The 5,928-nt window shown below is 33.1% G+C and overlaps 1 long non-coding RNA gene across 1 annotated transcript; it reads left to right on the forward strand.

Annotated features, from left to right (window-relative positions):
- Positions 1 to 225: 225 nt before the first annotated feature.
- On the forward strand, positions 226 to 2,634 carry LOC147842114 (uncharacterized). The gene is made up of 4 exons (XR_015501274.2): positions 226 to 366; positions 970 to 1,003; positions 2,327 to 2,382; positions 2,476 to 2,634. It is a non-coding gene; the product is annotated as an uncharacterized LOC147842114 (long non-coding RNA).
- Positions 2,635 to 5,928: the final 3,294 nt, after the last annotated feature.

Consider the following 5,928-nt stretch of genomic DNA (forward strand, 5'->3'; position numbering starts at 1 on the left):
GAGCAAGAGCGCGCGCAATGATCCGTTCAAATAGATGTAAAGTTAACGCATAGCTGTAGGTCTACATTTTTAAAAAAGAAAACGAAACCTATTTATCCGCATTACAAATACAGTAACGTTAGTTATCGCTGAACTTTAGTGGCGCTTGTTGTGACGAAAATATGCGTGTTTTTTTTTTAAGATTTACTTTTATGAGATCACCTGCAGGAAGCAGGTGAGGAGATAAGCTGTGATTCGGTCCGGCGTCAGCGAGCGGCTCATGACCAGACCAGTCGTTTTTTTCTCCATGATCGCCGGGGCAGCAGCAGTTTTAACCCGCCGAGGCTTTTAGAACATTATAAAGCAGTTTCAGCTCAAAATGGACCCGTGAGTGTCGTAGGTAATTTAGGATTTCGATGCGATTACGATTCGTGTCACTGTATGAGGCAGATACATATTTACACATGATGCTAAAGTGTGCTTATGCTAACAATACCTATGAAACTTAAAGTTAAACTTATGAAAATGCGAGAGATATTTAATTAACTCATTTATTTGTTTTATATGCTATTTGTCTTTTCTTTATGCCGTTTTGAAGGTTTATTCCAGTGTTGCCGTTACATTATTGAGTGTTTTGTATTGCTGTAATGACAAATAAATCTGACCAGACGCGACTGAATATGTGTGATGGATAACGTTAATGATGAAGTGGTATAACTCGTACAACCAAGCACAGAAACATCCCTTTGTTTGCTCAATATCACACAAAGGCATCAACAAGCCTTTGTTATAAGCAAACTTTCTGTAAAGAAACAGGCTTTGTTAAACCTGTTGTTTTGCATTTTTAAAGAAGGTTTCACTAATTTTTAACAATTTAGGGCAAATAAATTTGAACAATTACAAGGTTGTTTAAATGTAGCACACCATTAGAGTATTGTGGCATATTTGGTTTGTAATATCATTATACCCTTTATTTATTTTTTATTTCAGACTACCAGTTTGTGAGCTGATATGCAGTGGAAATGTAAGTTTTGCACTTACACATCAAAGAAAACTTTTTGAACAATACCGCACAAGCCATAGAACATATTCATGAATTGTTCTATTAACGTTACCTTGTCTCCATACTAAGTGTCAGGGTAATTTTAAATCGTTTAATGCATTAAAAGTACATTTAACAAAATTCTCAGCAAAGAACTGCATGATCAAGAATAGTCCGAATATTTTGTCCATTTGAATAATCATCTGAGGACTAGTTAGAAATAGGGTTGTTGTGTTGTGAAACCATTAATTTATGTTACAATACTATACCAGCTGAAGTATGGTGATACCAAGTAGTATTGCAATACTGTAATTCATAACTTAAATCCATGAAATAAAGAAAAATGTCAGAAATAATATATTGTATATGTTATTATAGGCCTACTTGAATTTAAATAATTCCCTTATTGTTGAAAAAAGTATTTGCATATCTCTTCACCTAAAATGTATTCATTCCAGCAAAAAAATACATTAAAATAAAGATACATAAAGAAAAGAGCATGTTTCCTGTTGCTATTTTATGTTTTTCATCTATCATACTTTTTTCACACTTATTATCGGATAAGAATCCAAAGTAATTCAAAATTTCACTTTATGAGTCATTCTTTTTAATAGATTGTCACGGTTGTTGTAGCTATTATATCATATTGACAGGAACAGAAATAAACGAATTCCGATTCAAAATGAACCATCACAAAATATGCAATAGGCTACTATAAAAGGCGCAAATTCTACAGTTTTACAACCTTAGAAGGCTCCATAGACTATTAAAATACAATGATCTATTGTTGCTGAATCGTGTAAGTATTTTAGTGACTTTTTCACATGCAGCTTTATGTATTGTAGGCAGACTGTTAATGACAATACTACCGTTTACAAACTACAGTGGCACCGCCAGTATCTTGGAGCCATAGTATCACGATACTACCATAGTACCGGTAAACCGTGCAACCCTAGTCAGAAAGTTCAGTGTCCTTTTAAAGACATCAATTGAGACAAATATTTATTCCACTTTTAATGCGCATAAAAGTAAGGCACACCAGCAACAATGCCATGATTATATTTAATCGGGGGTTGTGTTTATTACTGTTTGGTGACAAGTATAGCTCATGCTTTTGATGACAGGCGCCGGGAGTATTTGGCAGCTTTTATTATTCAAGAACATTTAACTATGTCATGTTAAAGTGTAACATCTGTTGCTAAATGGCATTGCATTGTATCATTGCATGTGTTTCTGATTTCTGTTTTTTGTTTTAGAATTTCGCTTAGCCATGTCAGTAACACTTTACGTTTTTGTGCACAACAGTGACATCCAGAAGGAAGTCATAGAGGAAACACCAGCTGATGCAAGTGCTGCAGAAGGTTTGTTTTCTTTTCAAAACTTTGTGTGATTTTGTGAATTTGTGTTTTTGAATGTTATTAATGACTAATAATGTTTTGATTGGATCTTTGCAGAATTCAATCGAATATCAGGAAGAAATGTGAGATCCAAGTTGTACGCTGCATTGGACACACACTGCTCGTTTGATTGAAATAAAAAAAAAAAAAAACAGGAGAAAATTGCAGAAGAAAACTAGAAGAAATTTTCAACATGTTAATTCAAAGCTATTTTTGTGACATCATCTTTGAATCATAATTTGCATTTGATTGCAATAAATTGCATTTGATGTTTTCATTGGGCTATAATGCATGTCTACCTGTCTTTACTTTTTCAAGGTCATCTGGCAGCAGTTCTCCGGGGTCTTTCAGTCCTTTAGAGGGATGAGTCTAAAGAAATTTTCAGGATGTGTTTTGTAAGTAGTATTATTGTTTCTGCTTTCTTAGACTGGAAATGAAGCAGTCATTCCAGTTTACTTCACTTATTAATAAAAATTTTCAATTTTATAAAAATAAAACAAATGCATTTAATGTAAGTATTTGAAAGTAAGAGGGATGTTATATTATGGCCTTTGGAGCAAGAGCATTGCTATGTTGCAAATACAGCAGCTTGTGCCGTCACAGGGTCAGTTAGCTTCATAGGCCAGTGAAGTAATGAATGCATTTCTTTAATTTTTAATCACACTTTTTTTGAAAAGGAGGAAGATTAGCTTGAAAAAAAAAATCTTAATAAGTGTAATACCTCTGTAATATGTTGAGAGAAATATAATTTCAGTTGAAAGAACCTGCTGGATTAAGATGTAAAAAGATAGTGTTAAAAGCCACAAAGTCAAAGATGCTCCGTATCATAACCAACCCTGTGAAGTCACCTGCTGTGGGATTGTAGATGGCTTCACCCTTGTTCTAAAAGCCATACTAAAACATCAATTTTCTTATTAAAAAATAGTTATTAATACATTTTTAAAAAGTGTGCTAAATAATGCAAACTTGACTCACTGCTTTAATCTAGCAAAACCAAATGCATTTATGAATCGGTTCCCAATTTATTAAGTTTTCCCTACAAAATATTTATATTGATTATGTAGCACCAATTGGTCTCTCACACATTTGCATTTAATTTCTTGAAAATGTTTTAAAAGTACTTTTACTGCAGTTTGTTTCATTACATTACAGTGTTTCTTTAATTAAAAAAATGTATTGTTCCTTTAGAATAGTATCATGTTCAAGATACTGGAATTTAGTACCAATCTCTGCTGCAATTTTAAGCAGCAAATTTCCTGCTAACATTTTAAGCACTTTTGAGCACATTTTTAAACAGCACTGTTTTGCCATTCTGTTCACATGCTTAACAGAAATGACACTCAACAATGCTCAAATGTTAGCAGGAAATGGATGTTTTTAAAATTACTATGGATTGGTAATAAATTCCACTATTATAACAAGCCTAGTAGAAGCAGTACAGGCAAATCCATCGTGTTGGTCTACATTGAAGAAGGAGCACCATAGCAAGGCCTTCTTATAAGAAGCATTTGAATGTAAAATGTACTATAAACACAAATAGTCATGCTAATAAGCAACTAGTTAATAGGGTAATTGGTTCCTACTAAAGTGTTACTAAATTAAGCACAAGGAATTGTATTTTTTTCACCTCTGCTTTTGGTCTCCTGGCCACTACAGGCTTTATTAGTGCCATTTAGAATATCAAACTTTACTTATTTTTCTTTCTCTATTCATAGGATGTAATTGTAGAGTCGGACTTCAGTGCAGAAGATGTTGGCCTGCTGACTGTCGTGTGTGAAGATGTCTAAAGAACCTCATTATGGATGCAATGTGGGCCTTTATACTGGAAGGAAAAGTGGTTATGGACTTTGCCACATGCAGTATGTCTCTTTTTTTGCTTTGATTTACACACTGAATTTGGACTACCCAAAGACTTTGAGCAATGCATTTGAATTTGTTCAACGTGTGTTGCTTTTGCTGGGAGGGAAGCGTAATGTGTTTTATTCGGCGAGTGCCTAAATACTGCTGTGCTTTGTTTAAAGGTTCAGGTATAATGGCATGTTTAATTACAAAGTGTTGCTTTTTAACATGTTGCTGTTTGCAGTGTTACATTTAGGACTGCAGCATTTTGGTGTTTAAAACACTTTTTTTTTTTTTTTTACCAAAAAAGTGTATTGTGATTTATAGGGTTGTCAAAAGTATTGAGTTTGGTACTAATCGGTACTGAAATAAATAAAAAAAAAAGTCCATCCATTTCCCACTAACATTGCAAGAACTGATTGGCCATTGTGTTCACATGCTCAGTAGATATGACTGATTGGCTTTGAAGGTCATTATTTTTACCACACTTCACCACTGTTCACCAGGTGCAAAGATACAAAGACACTGGATAACTTCAAAGCACTGTCGATCAGTCGATTCATTACCAGATAGCTTATATGTTAGCTTCTAAACAAATCAGCTATCGACATGGCTTTGAAACACTTCAGTGTCTGTGTAACTTTGTTTGGACTCAGTGAAAAATGGTAAACCTTTGACAGTCACAGCCAATCACAGTCATTTCTGTTGAGCATGTGAACACAGTGGCCAATCAATGGTGTTTAAGAACGAGCTCAGTAGCACTCAAATGCTGGTGGAAAATGGATATTTTTAATATTTCAGTATTGATTGATACCAAACTCAATACTTTTGACCACACTAATGTGATATTTTCTGTAGGAAAATCTAAACTACACAGTCTAACAAATTAGCTTTAAAGCTTAATATCTGTTCCTCTGTGAGTGTCTATATGCTGCCATGTTTAAGGTGCTGGTGCAATGGCATGTTTAATTACACTAGTTCAAGTATCTTTTTTCCAAGTGTCAAGTATTTAAAGTTTTTTTGATAGATTTTCAAACCTTTTCGAAAACTTGTGTTTTAGGGTTGAACATGTTTATTATATTTTTTGTCTGTATTGCTGTTTACAGTATATTACAGCACTTTACAACAGGTTTTTACAAAACTGTATTGTGTACAAGTGTATTGTGATACTAAAATATCACAAGTGTATTGTGAAATTCTGCTAATTTTGTCAAATAAAATGTTTACATTTAAGACCTGTATAATGTCATTACTTGTAGGTTGAACTACATATTTTATGTTCAGTTTAATTGAAGAAAATGTGGAAACCGATTGCACGTAGTTTCTTTAGTTGACATTACTTAAAATGTTGGATTAAAACAATGTTGAGACTACTAGCATTCAAGATGTTAACTGAACATGGTAGAACAGTATTAGTTAAATAGAGTTATTAAAGTAATCTTACTATAAAACCCTAAGTAAGATTACTAAATAATGACAAGTATGTTAACTAGAATTTTCTATTAAACTTACTTAATTTTTAACAGTTAGTTTACTTTATAATTTTTAGTTTTCTTACTTCAAGGCAATAATTAAACTTAACTTAAGATTTCCTTGTAAGTTTATATTGCAAAAATAAGGCAATCGGTTTCCAAACTTTTTTTAAGTAAACTGAACATGTTAGAATTTACA

This window comes from Danio rerio, chromosome 10, assembly GCF_052040795.2.
Source record: "Danio rerio strain M-AB ecotype USA chromosome 10, GRCz13ab, whole genome shotgun sequence".
Lineage (NCBI taxonomy): Eukaryota > Metazoa > Chordata > Actinopteri > Cypriniformes > Danionidae > Danio > Danio rerio.